Below are 17,302 nucleotides of genomic sequence, written 5' to 3' on the forward strand. Positions count from 1 at the left end.
CAAGATGGGTGCTCCTGCGTCTAAGCAGACGATTGCGCGTTGGATCTGTAGCACAATCCAACTTGCACATTCTGTGGCAGGCCTGCCACAGCCTAAATCTGTAAAGGCCCACTCCACAAGGAAGGTGGGCTCATCTTGGGCGGCTGCCCGAGGGGTCTCGGCATTACAACTTTGCCGAGCAGCTACGTGGTCAGGGGAGAACACGTTTGTAAAATTTTACAAATTTGATACTCTGGCTAAGGAGGACCTGGAGTTCTCTCATTCGGTGCTGCAGAGTCATCCGCACTCTCCCGCCCGTTTGGGAGCTTTGGTATAATCCCCATGGTCCTGACGGAGTCCCCAGCATCCACTAGGACGTTAGAGAAAATAAGAATTTACTTACCGATAATTCTATTTCTCATAGTCCGTAGTGGATGCTGGGCGCCCATCCCAAGTGCGGATTGTCTGCAATACTTGTACATAGTTATTGTTACAAAAATCGGGTTATTATTATTGTTGTGAGCCATCTTTTCAGAGGCTACTTCGTTTGTTATCATACTGTTAACTGGGTTCAGATCACAAGTTGTACAGTGTGATTGGTGTGGCTGGTATGAGTCTTACCCGGGATTCAAGTTCCTTCCTTATTGTGTACGCTCGTCCGGGCACAGTACCTAACTGAGGCTTGGAGGAGGGTCATGGGGGGAGGAGCCAGTACACACCATGTGATCCTAAAAGCTTTCTTTAGATGTGCCCTGTCTCCTGCGGAGCCGCTAATCCCCATGGTCCTGACGGAGTCCCCAGCATCCACTACGGACTATGAGAAATAGAATTATCGGTAAGTAAATTCTTATTTTATTCAGAACTAAAGCCAGTTAACTAGGATAAATGCAAGGAACTTACTCAAACATTTTGGAGAACACACAAATTTCACCTACTGTAGATAGCGCCCTGGTTGGAATAGAACCACCACCACAGCACTGGACAGCAATTCTATCCAGTATGCCACCAGCTGCCTGAGATGTTTAAATAAAAAATAAAAAAAAATGTTAATGGCAGTAGAAGGCTTATCATGTTCCAATGAAAAATCAGGAGTGAACTATGGGCCTAATTCAGATTGGACCCAGTTAGTCAGGAAACTGCGCATGCGCAGGTCCCATTCTCTGCATGTGCATAACAGGTCCTGCGATTGCAGAGACGTTCGGTGGGAGGGATGGGGGTGTGGGCGGCTGGCGTTGCTGGAAACAGGGTCTTGTTACCCCAATTTTCAGGAGTGGCGAGGCCAAAGACTGCCTTCCTCGCAGACTGCCAACTGAGTTAGCCTCAGCTTACTCAGGCTTGCCGTCACAGGGCAGTCCTTAGCCTCGCCAATCCAGGAAAATGGGCACCCCCGCTCTCGTCCCTCCCTCCAAACGCCTCTGCCTGTCAATCAGGCAGAGCTGTTTGCACTACTGCCATATGATCGCAAGATCCGTTCTGCGCAGTTTCCCAACCATCGAAAGACTACACTGGGGATCACAATAGTGATCCTTACTGAATTAGGCCTTTAGGCCCTGTGTCCTCAATTTTCCCAGCAGACTCTCTGATATGAAAGCCAAACCACCATTTGTCCATGGTCACACCATAAAGGGACAGGAAACATCTATTTTATCCCGACAACATTTAAACTGTGCCATGAAAATGTGGATTAGAGTCTTACAGTATATAGCAATATATTTTATCACTGTGTATACTTGCTTTTCCTCTTCACAATGAAACTACTGTACTTATACAGAAATTGCACAGTGTAACACACAATAAGAAATTAAATATACCTATTATTGACTTTAGCTGCTAATGGTCGTTAATCAGTATGATTTGTTAAATAGTTTTAAGATAATTTTTAAACTTCTCACACATTGTCATTACTTGATTAAATCGGTATAATTACAAAACACAAAGCAATGTTTCTAATGCTAATAGATGTGTTACTTATGTGTGAATAATTGCAGGTGTTTTTTTAAAGAATATTCTGAAAGACTGTTTAATGAGAATTCATTGAAAATAGCATTGTGAGTTATGTCCTGCCTAAGTATTTACAACAGAGTGTATATGTTATGTCATCTGCATGTAACAGACAGGACTACTGCACGTGATTTCCTATTTACATGAGGCTTAATTGTCTTTTGTTTCTGTAAGCTGAAACAACATACAGTACATCTGACTCTTTGGACAAGGCTTCTAGCATAAGACTGCATGTTCCCAACTTAAATGTATATAATTATAGAGGAGCAGCACTTAAAATTCATTGCAAGCATTAATTTAGTTTAGGTTGGGAAAGCAGAGTGATACAATAGCATGACAGCATAATTAAACATTGCTATTAAATGCAACAAAAAAAGTCACCTTTGCTCAAATGAGAATCCTGTATTTGGAAGGTATGAGTAGGTGTTATAACAATTTGTCTACCAATTCATCAGCCATTTGCATTTTGCTGTGTGCATAGTCTCTTTCAGAGCCCCCCCAATAATTATTTTTTTTCTACACAGCTACAGTAATCCATGTGATGTGTCTGACTGCCAGTCAGTTAGCTTTCAATCTTGTAACTGTCAATGTTTCTAATAGCTGGGGTGGCCTTTATATGGGGAACATTCCTTAAGCGCAGGTTATTTGTTGGAAAAACTGTGCAAGCAATCTTCCATATCTGCCATGTTCATGATAATTTAGAAACTTAGGCTTTGATTTTGGGAAAAAAGTGATAAACTTGTCACAGAGCACCCAACCTACTGTGCATGTCATGTTAAGGTTATTTAGATGGACAAATGGATTAATAAGTATTTATAGTTAATTGAAGTGAAAATACAATGTACTGTATAGCATATTGTTTTTCACAGCATGCAGTCACCATGCCAACATTCATAATGTTGACACCACAATGTTGAAAATTAGGATGATGAAATACGGCATTAGGATTAAGCTGCTGGAGGGGAGGGGAGGGTCAGGGTTAGGCTGCTGTAGGGCAGGGTCAGGGTTAGGCTGTTGGAGGGGAAAGTCAGGGTTAGGCAGCTGGAGGGGAGGGGAAGGTCAGGGTTAGGCTGCTGGAAGGGAGGGTCAGGGTTAGTCTGCTGTAGGGCAGGGTCAGGATTAGGCTGTTGGAGGGGAAAGTCAGGGTTAGGCTACTGGAGGGGAGGGGAAGGTCAGGGTTAAGCTGCTGGAAGGGAGGGTCAGGGTTAGGCTGCTGGAGGGGAGGGTCAGGGTTAGGTTGCTGGAGGGGAAAGTCAGGGTTAGGCTACTGGGGGGGAGGGTCAGGGTTAGGCTGCTGGAGGCAAGGGTCAGGGTTAGGCTGCTGGAGTGGAAAGTCAGGGTTAGGCTGCTGGAGGGGAGGGTCAGGGTTAGGCTGCTGGAGGGGAAGGTCAGGGTTAGGCTGCTGGAGGGGAAGGTCAGGGTTAGGCTGCTGGAGGGGAGGGTCAGGGTTAGGCTGTTGGAGGGGAGGGTCAGGGTTAGTCTGCTGTAGGGCAGGGTTAGGGTTAGGCTATTGGATGGAAGGGTCAGGATTAGGCTGCTGGAGGGGAGGATCAGGGTTAGGCTGCTGGAGGGGAGGGTCAGGGTTAGGCTGCTGCAGGGGAGGGTCAGGGTTAGGCTGCTGCAGGAGAGGGTTAGGGTTAGGCACTAGGAGTAGGGACAGGGTAAGGCACTAGGGGGGAGAGTTAGGCATTGGTATAGCATACTTGCTGCCACTAGACCAGATGACAGCTGGATCCAGAAGACCCCACTGCATTGCCTCCAAGTAAGTTAAGCCACTGCACCGCCAGGACACACCGTCTTGTCGACTTTCTAATCATGTAAATATTTCAGCAATGTCATGAAGAATGTCAACAGTCTCATGTCAAAATTATTAATGAAGACAAAATCATGTCCAACACTATTTTCACTTCTTTTGTGACTGCAAAAATTGCTGTTTGTATGGATAATTGTAATGTTTATTTAAAAAAGAATGTCAAATTGTTGTTTAACAGAAACCCTCCTTCCACCCACTAGTACAATTATGTGGATTCTATTGTGCAGTATTCAAAAGCCCCAGTTCCTTATTGTGAGCTGACTGAGCTTGTGGACATGCTGACATCAATTCTCTGTCTCAGACCGACTGACAATCTATATTCTTTTATCCCTCCATGACACAGAGCTTATGCCTTATTCCTTATTACTCTTTGTAAAAAGTCGAAAAGGAACTCATCTATAGCTCCAGAGAGACTGCACTCACAGCTTCAAGCTCACAGTTCTCTCATAATACCCCATGATATTGCTGATGAAGCATTTACGTCAATGTCCTGCTTTCTCATATTCAGTGCACACTTTTTTGAAGTCGGCATGAAAATTTCATGTCAGTTCAGTTTGTTTTTCAGTTTTTACAAGTGGAAAATTAAAAATGAGACATTTAAGTTTAGGTTTCTTATAGTTGATCATTTGTTAGTACAGTACTTTTTCATGAATGTTACCTTGTAGTATGGATCCATATTTTACCCTATTGGCAGATTTTTCTACTCATTTTTTTCACTGAATCCTCCCAATTGTATTTTTACTACATTTAGCACCATTTCCCCTATTAATTAGCGCTACAAGCAGCTCTATAACTTTAACTATGTACACATTGTATACAACAGTTTATATGGGTCATGCAACAGTGTCATTATATAATCTCCTTAGTGAAGTCGATAAAGGCTTTTCTTGGAAAAATACCTGTACTCCACAACTAGCAAACCATGGCTCTGAAGTTTTGGGAAATTACAAATTAAAAAAAAGTAAAATGACTTTGAAAACATATCGTGTAATCACCTAATTAAAATCTTAATTAAAGAGAAAACACCATAATTCTTCACAGGAACACGTTGCAGTAAAGTCCAAAAAGCAGGTACTTATCAGGGAACTCTGCGGTATATGTATGCATATAGCATAACAGAACAGGTATATGAGGTGATCCATCCATAAGCTGTTCAATAACATTTGTATTCTGCAAGGGTTTGGGGGCTGTGCAGATATATCACACTCAAGAAAGCCCAATAGTTGTTCTTTGTCAGACATCATTTCTGCCAAAACCACACATTTGGCTGGAATGTGCACAGTTTTAATTCAACAAAGACTGCTGGCAATGCACTGTCAAATTTTATTAATGCCCCAAGCAATATAGGCTGTGAGTAAGGAAAATTGTGCATTACAGATTTGAAGTAAACAATCTATCTTGATTTATAGACATCTCGGCTTTGTGCGGGAACATGTAAGATATACAGCTGGAGAGAGTCCAAAGACTTAAATATTATTAAGATTGTGCTGCTGGAATGCAGGTACTATAATACTTTGTCTACAGACTATTCGAAGATGTTTTAACGCTGAAGACAAAAATGTGATTGGCATTTGGTTAGGAAAAGTATCTGTCTACAAATTCATATCCCCTTATGCTGTAATAAAAGTTCTAAAACAGTTTCCCTAAGATTTTAATAGATTATTCCAATAGCGAAGAAAAAATAATGACATTGGTTACGGACCCTCGATGAATAGGGGTCAGATCACATCAATAAAGGCTGCAGCAACTTATCTCTGTAAATTATAAAAATGCAAATGTTATAACTCATCAGCTAAGAATATTGTTCCATGAAAATAAATGTTTCAGTTTTTCAGTGAATTAATTGATTTTGTATGTTCCACAATTTCCAATCAATAAGCAAATGTATCAAAGTAGGATTCACATTTAATTTTACTAAATAAAGACAATTATAGCATCTAATCATAAAACAGTAAATATTTTATATTAGTGTATACTGTACTTATGTAATGTACAGTGTATTAGTTACACATACAGTATTTCTATTAAATTGTTAATCATCTACCAGTTATATGCTTCCTTGTTATATATATTTGTAAACAGAAAGAAAGAAGACTTTTGTGGCACACTTAAGAAAAATAAATGTTAGTTAAAATGTAACTTTTATTATTTCAATTGAAATAAATATTCTAGATCACTGAGACTCTTGTATGTATGGTAAAGTAATGTTACCATTTCAATATACCCCCAGTTTTTCCCAAACAATTTTTCTTAGGCTTGGGATGGTGGGAGTGATATTTGGACTAGTATATACAGTATACAGTAGTAAATACAAGTAGAGATGGGGAATCTTTGATTCACAAATCTATTATTACTTTAGCAAATATAAATCATAAAAAACATTTAAAAAAATTCTTTAAAGCTAGAAATTTTATTTCTCAGTTTAAATGTGTTGGATGTGTGATGTATAGTTTCTGTATAGTTTTTATAGAATTTGTTTAAAATTATATTTTAAGAGACTGTAATATTTTCCAGTTTATTAAAATGTGGAAATTTTGGTTAATTTATTACTAGTTAAAACTATAAATATTGCTTTAACAAATGCATTTAAAGATTACTAATGGAATGCAAATCTAGTATATTCTACTCTAGGCAGTCTCTAAAGTATTAAAAGAGCATTTTTCATTGCTCAGTCAGTTTTTACCACATATCATAAAAAAAATACTGTAGCCACATGTCTAGATTATCAAATATAAAGGGAAAGAGTTGTGTGTGTGTGTGTGTGTGTGTGTGTGTGTAGATGTATTTGTGTGAGAGTGTACGTGTGTGTGTGTGTGTGTGTGTGTGTGAGTGTGGGGGTAGGAGGGTTTTTTGTCACCTAGATGCTCTGTTGTGGAAAAAAAGGGACAGGAAAGGGCCACACCATCCCTGTAAGAGGGACCCAGGACCATAGAGCTACATTAATACCAAGAAGTGGGAAGTATGTAGCACAAATTCACCAGGATTAGGAGGGGTGAGGGGATTTAGGGGAATTGGCTAAGCATACAACCATGGAGCCCAAATCTGGTGAACTTTCTCATTTTTATAATGAAATTAGTAGGTGATTTTTTTCATATGGGCTGTGAACCAAATATAGGATTTTATGGAGGATATACTTGGAGGACTCATCTGTTTCTATGGGCCTAATTCAGACCAGATTGCAGCAGCAAATCTGTTAGCAAATGGGCAAAACCATGTGCACTGCAGGGGGGGGGGGCAGATATAACATGTGCAGAGAGGGTTAGACTTGAGTGGGGTGTGTTCAAACTGAATCTAAACTGTAGTGTAAAAATACAACAGCCAGTATTTACCCTGCACAGAAACAATGTAACCCACCCAAATCTAACTCTCTCTACACATTTTATATCTGCCCCCCCCCCCTCCTTGCAGTGCACATGGCAACTGCAGGAACATGGGAGACTAACTTTGCCAAATGCAGATCAGCTTCCAGGAGGGGGCAACATAAAAGAAAGGTCTAGGGGTCTGTCTAAAAGGGGATGTGTAGTCAAGAAGAAATGAGGAAAGACTTTATTCTAAAAGATGGAATTATAAAAGTTCACCACACGGGGTCCACCAGCGCTTTTTAAGGGTGTGTACACACGGTGAGATATTTTCTTTTGATTATGACTATATAGTCAAAATCGCAAGAAAAGTTAGTACAGATCACAAAGTGAAAGTCACCTTGCGATCCCGATTCGATCCCGATGCACGGTCCCGCCAGGTCGGCATTGCAAGAAAAGATAGACTGTGCAGGCAAATCAATCCTTTCTAGATCGGTGTACTAGCTAGTTCATCTCACATGTCAATGACATCTCACATAAGCCAAAATCTCACATAAGCCAAAATCGTAAGCACACATAGTCCATATCTCAAGAAAAGTTAGTCAAAATCTGTGCTATCTGGGCTCCAGGGAGTACAAGGGAAATTGCAAGTGAAAATTGGGCATAGCAAGGATCTCACCGTGTGTACACACCATAAGTTACCGTTCGAACTCTGTTTATACTAAAAACTTAAACAAAAGGAAACATCTCATAGTGCAGTATGTATAATGAACAAGGGGGTGAATTTCAAATATCATGTGGACAGAATTGTCAGGCCTCATACCGCTCTAGATGGTCTACCAACTACGGATAGACATATAGTGCTTATTGATGGAGTGGATAATTCCCATGTAGATAATGGTCTCAGGTCCCCCTATTCCATCCAATCACCACTCCATTGTCTGATAATCATATAAGAGAAAGATAATCCCCAATGGTACAGTATAATTTATTAAAAACAATACGACATGCAATATAACAGAGGGGTTGGTCTCTCACCATGTACATTGGTCTACCAAACAAGTAGACAAATGAGCTCAAATACACATATCCCAAGCGTTCCTGGAACCTGTGGAGCCAGACGGGTGGAAAAGTGAAGAGACGTCCCCCAACACACAGAGTCCTCCTTAGCCAACGTGTTTCAACACCTGCACGGTGTCTTTTTCAAGGCATATGGAGGAAAAACCATGACATTGCTATTTAAACCCTATCAAAATAGGCCTAATGCCAGACATGGATCATCTACCCATTACGGCCATGTTCAAAATCTGTGAAATGACCTGTCCACATAGTCCGTTTCAGCTTTTCAGTATTCATGCCCAGCTGTGACCAAAAAGACCTCGTGATCCGCCGTTCCTCATCTGTCCAGAAGTGTCCTTCTAAATTTAGAGGCTGACCGGGAGCGGGTCCTGTCTTAGGACGTTCCTTGAATCAAGGTTCCCTCAGAAATTGTCCACTGGAAGTGATAATTGATCCGGAAGTTATGCATTCCACTAATACGTTCCAAGTCCCGGAAGTTCATATTGTCTGGGCATCGATTATACCGAACCATGTGGAATCTTCTTTATGTTGTGGATATCATATTAGATTAGATTTTTCATAAATATTCCAAATATTCAATCAGTGTTATCATAGATCAGCAGCATATGGAATGTACAAAATAAAACAAAATAAAAAACATAATTTTGACACATTGACAGTTTTATTAAAAAGGTACCTTTTTTAAGTTAAAAGAAACAGATGCAAGGAAAGGGGTAATGAAAGAGAGAGAGAGACACACAAAACCCTATCTATCTATGGAATCGAGTGTTCTTGTAACAAATTTTATATTGGCAGTATAAGTAGACCATTAAAGATTCGCATAGGGGAACATTTAAGAAATATAAAAAAGGGGTTGGAAACGCATGCTCTTTCATTGCACTTTAAAGAAATTCATCAAAGTGAAACAAAATACATAAAGAATTTCTATGGGTTAAAAAAGATTACGGGGGATATAAGGGGCGTTGATGTTGCACAAAATCTGGCACGTAATGAAATTAACATGTTTTTTAACTTTAAAACTCTGGTCCCCAATGGATTAAATAATGACTTCGAATTAAAGTGGTTTTTATAATGTTTTATGTTTTCTTAATTTCATTTAATTTCCTTACTGGGATGTTTGAGTTTGGGTTTTGTGTCTCTCTCTCTCTCTTTTTCATTACCCCTTTCCTCGCATCTGGTTCTTTTAACTTAAAAAAAGGTACATTTTTAATAAAACTTTCAATGTGTCAAAATTATGTTTTTAATTTAATTTTATTTTGTACATTCCATATGCTGCTGATCTACAATAACACTGATTGAATATTTGGAATATTTATGAAAAATCTAATCTAATATGATATCCACAACATAAAGAAGATGTCAAAGTCAAAAATATTACATAAAAAAACATACAAACTACACACATATAAGTCGCTATACTTACAAATACGCGCAGCGAGCACAGCCATATATGGTAACACACGCATTTACACGGACATGCCACAGAGATGAATTCGACACTTATTTCATACAGTACATAACCATAATAATATCAAGCGCCAGACATCATGATGATTTAAAATTATATATATTGAAGTAATGTCAAGTATATGTATTATTTGAACGAAATAAGATAGACCGGTCATATTTACTATTAAAGCAACCAGATTATTGTGTTGATTTATTTGATACTTGTTTTAAAGTTGTAGGACATTGCAACAGATAATTATGATTATATGTATGTAAGCTAAAATCACCTTTATTAGAACAATAGATATTCCAAACAGGTAGTGGACAGGAAGCTCAGGCCAGCCCCTTTGGACGTCCCCAAGGCTGAACCTGTTCAGCATATACAAAGAGACTAGTGACTAATCATGAATGAGTGAGTCCCCTCCCCCAGAAACTAGATAACACATTGCTGACCACACAGTAGGGCAGTTCCTGTTTTGGTCTCAGAGGAAGATGGAGTCCCAGCATTACTTTACAAAGAGATAGAGAGAGAGAGATACATTGAGGGAATGGTATTGTATGCTGGAATGTAACTGTAACTGTATGTAACTGTATGTTTTAACTGCTTACTGCGTGAGTGTAACCATGTAACTATAGGTATACTGTACTTTGTAATATATTGAATCCATATCCTTTTAATAACAAATATATACACCAATGAGCTTTGGAACTCAGATAATGTGTGGGTGTATTGTTTTCTCTTATGGGATGCAGTGTTTTGTGATGTACAGCGCACATTTATCGTATATGGTAATAAGATGCGCCTGGCGTCTGCAATATATATTAGAGTGGGCATTTGAATATTTGTGAGAAAGCAATTTGGCATTTACAGCTGAGGGCTCTTACAAGATATCAGGGTCTTAATGATGCACTGTACATTACAAACGCGGCTGTAATCGACCGGCTCCGATGGACGCATCGCGAAGCTGATGAAAATAACATCCACGTGTATTGTTGTGTTATCAGTAAGCCAATGATATGAAATTTCAAGGGACATTGCGTTTCTCATAATATTTAAGATGCTAAAATATATTTTTATTGTTGCAAAACAAAGTTCAAATAAGTCATATTGTGTTTGATTCAGATTGGATTGTTTATCTGTTAAGTAGGGTTAAAAGTACATTTAAAAGTTGCTGCATAGCCTTGATATAGTTTTTTTTTTAACTCAGGCCTAAAATAACTTCTGGTGTGATTTCTTTGTGACAAAGGAAGCCGCATGGTCTGTCCTCCATTTTGGACTAACCACATGGCCTGTCCACCATTTTGTGTAAACCTAATGGATGTGGAAGGGGGAGGAGCAGTGGCCATTTTAGGAAGGTCATTTTCTAAATAGCTGATTTTCACTCTGTTCAGAACAATCAGCTTTCCTTGGTTACATCAAACACCATTTATGAGTTGCCAATGCATTTATTTAACCCAGTGAGAGTAAATGGTAAGATAAATGCTTGGCTTGGTAAAAAAAAAAAAAAAAGAAATTGCACAGATAGAAAAAGGAAAGAAATAGGTTTGTTTTTTTTCTCTTTTTCCTTCCAAGACTTGTAGAATCTGCTTGCTATAAGATAGCCATTGAAATGCAAATTAACCTGTGTAACTGCTTTTTTGTAACAGTGGAAAAGCAAATAGCTTTGATATGCAAATAAGAGGTAAGGTGTCTCATAGGAGACCAGTGAATGGTACATATATATAATATTATAATTATGTATATATTTATATCAGTGTATGTTCTGAAAGATAGCTATCCAATCTGAATCACATCATTTAAATTATTGATTATTGCTAGAGTCATTATAGATTTGTGTGAAATAGGATACATTTGTTGCTATATAGGTAAATTTGAAATAACAGTATTTTAAGGAAGTAAGTATAAAGACACAAACGCAGGTCTGCATAAAAGTTTATACAGAATAAGTTGTGTCTAGTGGGCAATAGTAATTAGTATTGTTCACATTTATAGAGCTGTGCGATTTATTGTGGACGCAGGGTTTTATACACGTGTCTCGGACAAAGTCAAGGACTGCGCACACAGCGTAAGAGACACGCATGGTACGCTAAGTACAAATTATACAATAGTGTCATTTAGTTCAAAGATGGGATAGTAGACATTTAATACAATAGCACATACCTATCAGATTTCAAAAGCAGGATACTCTAAATTTAGTTTAAAAACTGTATTGCCTCTGGGGTAAAGCTGCCTATCTGAATGAAAATATTTTCTGTACAGAAAAAAAAACCAAAGTGTATTTGAGTGAGTGAAAGCAGAGCGAGTGAAGCTGAACCCAGGAACTAAGTGGTCTAAGTGGTCTGAAGTGGTAACACCGGGTTAGTAGAGGCCCGGTGGCGTAGGGTTCGCTACCTTGCGTGACTAAGTGGTCTTAGTGATCCCAAACACTGAAGTGGTCTGGAATGGTCTAGGCTAGGTGGTCTACAGCAATCATAGGGCATATAGATAACTAGTATCTATAGGCTGTGCTATTGCATCGCATGTCCGTGTGTTCTGCACGGCACAACGTGATACCATTGTGTCATATGCGCTGTGGAAGAGCATACGCAGACGTGATTGTATAGACAAAGAGGTTTTTCTTTGACAACGTTGGGAAATCTCCTTGGTGGGCTTCACTGGAAAGGGTGAATGATAGTTATCTAATTTCTCTGTTTTTCACCCTACAAACAATTCCAGTTGAAAGATACCGAAAAGGAATTTTTTGCTGCCTCTCTCAGGAAAATATTCCAAACAGAACTTCCACCGAAAGAAATTACGGTGTTGTAAGGTCTGATAGGAGCCCTAAGTTGGGTACATTGCCTTCGCTATCAACAGTGTATCGTAGTACTGGCCAACGTGGACGGAGAGCGAGTGGAAGGCGCTCAGAGATACTTCCACCGTCTACTTACATTGAGTATTTTGGTGTTTGTGGGAATTTTTTTTTTGTTATTAAAAGAGACCCACAAATATGGGAGCCAGTTGCTCAAGTGAGAGACGTTTGTGCAGGGTTCAGGCAGAAGAGTTAGGACCGAGAAGGTCATGTGTGAAAAATCTGAAGTGGTCTAAGTGATGGTTTACACACAGAAGTTTTATGCAATGAATGGTTATGTATGACTGACAAAAATAGGGTACCATTCCCTAGGGTGAGCAGCTTTGAACCAGAGGTATTGCAGAACTTAATGATAAGGAAATGTCTGATAAAATCCCAAAAACAAAGGGTCAGACATACAAATTGTTTAAACCTGTGGCAGCAAGAGGGGTTGGTGAGTTTTATCCTAAGGTATTGCAGGTGGTATGTTTAACCAAAGTCATATAAGAAAAGAATGGAAATATAAGAACTGTTTGAACTTGTAGCAACAATAAACAAGTAGGAAGAAAAAAAAAAAAGAGAATGCAAGTACACCGCCATATGTAGATGTGGAAGCAGTTACGGCCAGCATACAAACTATAGAAAATAATAAAAATATGACTGTAACCTATATATGTACTAATAAATGTTGAAGTTTTATTTAGGAGGAGAAAGTGACCTGATTGTTTTCAGCCATTTCTCATGCACCCAGAGGAGTATCCAACCGGTATAAGAAGAGCAGTAGCCTGTGGGAGAAGTGGCTGAGACCAGTGGAACAGGTAAGTATGGTATCATTCGTGTACATATATAGTAAAACCCAAAAATAAAACAAAAAATATCAAGAAAGTAACATCAGAAATGGAGAAAAACCTGTCCGCACATTAGTATTTGCCAGAGGGAAAGCGGACTGAGACAAGGTAACCCCCTGTATTTCTTTCAGTTACCATATAAGAAGTATTCATTCCTAGTAATGCCCCTAGTCAAGATGAGCTCGGAAATGTTTGTTGGACCATGTACAGACCCTTAATACGGGATGAGAAGGATTGAATGAATACTTCGCATGACCTAGAAGCTTGATAAACTTTTTTTTTGTTTTTGTCCTTTGCAGTAATAGAAAACTCTCCATCTGGATAAGATCACTGGTAAACACTAATTCAGCAAATGGGAGGTGGCTGTCTCTGTGCAAATGGACGGGCTCAATAAGGCATTGAGTGTCAGGGTGCAGACTTCTTTGCAAAATTGGAAAGGGGTCACAGTAGCTAATCTTAGATAGTGTGCTATTGAACATCACAAGAATAGTGCTATGCGCAGAAAACAACAGGTGGAGAGGTTGAGGACGGTAAGTATACTGGCACATACAGGAAAGACCCATCAGTCCAAACCCCAGATCCCTAATGGTCAATAATATGTTACACTTTAGGAAGGAAGGGCATTTTGCCAGAGATTGTAGGAGTAGTAGGACACATAGTCAATATAGATCCCCTAGACAGAAAACACAAGCCACATTATTAAACACATAGACGGGACCAATGGACATATAGTAAGGAATCATAAGCCATATAGAAAACACAGATTCGGCTAATGGGAAGAACAAAATAAATGCAACATTACCCTTTGACAAAACTTGAAGACTAATGTCGCATTCTACTGTTCTAGATGCATGTCCATCACAGGTAGAGGAAATTATCTCACAGATACCGGGTTCCCTATGAACTTAGGATGGACAGGACACTGGATTGATGGCTGGGATAGTCCCAATAGCGATATGATAAACACAGAAATTTTTTTAAGGGCAGTAGACCAAGTAGAGAATCACTTCCCCGTAGTGCCCAATCCAGTTGTCAAATTTTTATAAAATCTTCTTCACCTCTACAAACTCATCTGTCACCAACCTCTATTCTGTTTCTCTACAGTTTTCCTCTTCATCTTTTGCGTTCACACAGGGCAGTACAATACATGGACCCAAGTACAGTTCAAAGTCCACATGCTTAGGTCCTTCAGAGTTCTGCCCGAACCCAGTATATCTCAACAGCACGATGACACCAGTATTACTGCAGTGTGCCTTGTCATGCACAAAGGGTGGAGAATGGGAATACTGGTGAAGGGAAATTTTGTATAGACACTGATATGCCTGTTGGTGAATGGCAAACCTGACATTTTCTTTTTCATTTTCTTCTTCTTTCTCTCCTCTAGAGATGTTTCTTTTTTCATTTTATCTTTTTTGAGTTATGCTCATGGTACTCTACATTGCAAACACACGATAGTTAAATTAGGATACAAAAAAATTGTGTTCCCTACAGGAAAAGGCAGTCTGGAGGACAAAGGGGTATGGCCAGGAGTCCTCAGGACTGTGGGCAGGTGGACACAGTAAGCCAGTAGCCCCCAGAGCATACCTTCCAAGTCTAGCTGAGGTGGCACACGGTCTGACTCATCTAGGCAAAGAGGGTAGGTGCAGGCTGATGAGAGCCTACTGGTGTGCGCCAGGATTCTATTCTCATGCAGGTAAGAGAGCAATGACCTGTCTTGCTTGCTTGAGGAAGAATATTGGTAAAGCAATACCAACAGAGCCATCTCATATCCCTCCTGCAGACGGATCTTTTCAGGAAATACAAATAGACCTCGTACAGTTAACACCCTTTAGGAATTATTGTTATGTATTGGTGTGCACTGATGTTTGCTCAAACTGGGTAGAGGAATTTCCTGCCGCCACGGATGCTGCTGTGTTTACCGCAAAGGAAAATTGCGCAGAAATTTGTGTGTAGATAATGGTACCCCTAGAAGTAGGAGCAAAGCTTGAAATTGTACTATTGTGATCATAGATACTGCCACTAGTATTATGTAGCTTCGGAACCACTCCCAGATCTTCACTGAACGAATCACCCTCTTCGAAATTTGTTTTTGTTTTTGTTTTGGTATTTGTGTTTTTTTTGGTTGTTTTTGGAAGACAACCTCATGTCATGATTGATCCGCACAATGATCAGAAATACACCAATGAGGTGACAGTACAGTACCTTATTGAGATGAGCCAGCATCTGAGAACTTGACAAAAGAACTTGAAACTGTTGATTGCTGGTATGCCAAATGCTAACTGTCTTGATTGTAAACCAAGAGACTGTATGATTGCTCTTACGCTCAGGTTGCCTAATAGACAGGTGGGAAGGACCATACCAAGTTTTGTTGACAGCACTATCCCAGTGAAAGTAACAGAGAGAGAGACTTGGGTCCACGATTCCCATTGCAGGAAAGTCAGTAGTCCGGAAGGAACTCGTAAATGGAGTGAGATCGCAAAAGTATCACCAGAGACTCTGTTCCGTGAAGACTGAGAGGCGGCACTGTTGAACACTACCTGAGCGTACTAAAGGATTGCAGAAAGACCAGTCATTGTAATTGATTTGTTATGAAGAAGAGTTGTTTTGTTCTATTTCTCTTTCTCCCTTTCCTGCTGACAAACATATTCTTTCAGGATATTCTATTTTTGCGAGGTTTTTTTTATGAGGAGTCGAGTGTGGGACTGGAACTGGTTCTGGAGGAAGGAGTGATTTCCTTATAGGATCCCAGGATTAGCCGATTAGTTTGTTAAAGTCAGAGAAAAATCAAAGTTGTAGTAGTTATGGAGTTCAGAGGTAATCAGGAACAATCAGACAATGGCTATTCACACATTGCAGATAAAGAGCTCATTAATATATGTGGAAGAAAGGTTTATGAGTGGCTCTCCCCGAACTCCGAAGGTTTATGTTATTTAGGAAGAACACTACTTATAACCCTTGTTCAATGATTAAACAGACCTAGCATACGTTCCAGAAATGGAAACAATGTTCAGAAAATGATAGGAATATGTAGATCATGAAAATTTTCTATGTCACTATCACGATTTGTTTGTGTCTTCTTCATCTACCCAGCAGAACCTCAATCGAATCCAAACATCAGTGTACAAAGACGTAGGTACATGTATGTGTGAAATGTTCGTTGCAAATCAGACATTATAGGCCAAAGCACTGTCCCAGCATACTCTATAGGTTGAATGTTGTCCCACACCCAACCAGTGGTCCCATGGCCACCGAGTGCATATAGAGGATGTCTCGTCCTCCTCCTTGTCTTCCCCAAATATAGTCAAGTGTCTGATTTGCAAAATGCATACATACTTGTGTCTAGGTCACCGATTATGGTATGAAATATTTTTTTCTTATGTTAATAATTGATGGCAGTTATTGTTTGCTGCCAAAGGGTGGGCTGTCAAAGTCAAAAATATTACATAAAGAGAACACAAAAACTACACACATATAAGTCGCTATACTTGCAAATACGCGCAGCGAGCACAGCCATATATGGTAACACATGCAATTACACGGACATGCCAAAGAGATGGATTTGACACTTATTTCATACAGTACATAATCATAATAATATCAAGCGCCAGACATCATGATGATTTAAAATTATATATATTGAAGTAATGTCATGTATGTGTATTATTTGAACGAAATAAGATAGACCGGTCATATTTACTATTAAAGCAACCAGATTAATGTGTAGATTCATTTGATACTTGTTATAAAGTTGTAGGACATTGCAACAGATAATTATGATTATATGTATGTATGCTAAAATCACCTTTATTAGAACAATAGATATTCCAAACAGGTAGTGGACAAGAAGCTCAGGCCAGCCCCTTTGGATGTCCCCAAGGCTGAACCTGTTCAGCATATAGAAAGAGACTAGTGACTCATCGTGAATTAGTGAGTCCCCTCCCCCAGAAACTAGATAACACATTGCTGACCACACAGTAGGGCAGTTCCTGTTTTGGTCTCAGAGGA

Source organism: Pseudophryne corroboree, chromosome 2 (genome assembly GCF_028390025.1).
Source record: "Pseudophryne corroboree isolate aPseCor3 chromosome 2, aPseCor3.hap2, whole genome shotgun sequence".
Taxonomy (NCBI): domain Eukaryota; kingdom Metazoa; phylum Chordata; class Amphibia; order Anura; family Myobatrachidae; genus Pseudophryne; species Pseudophryne corroboree.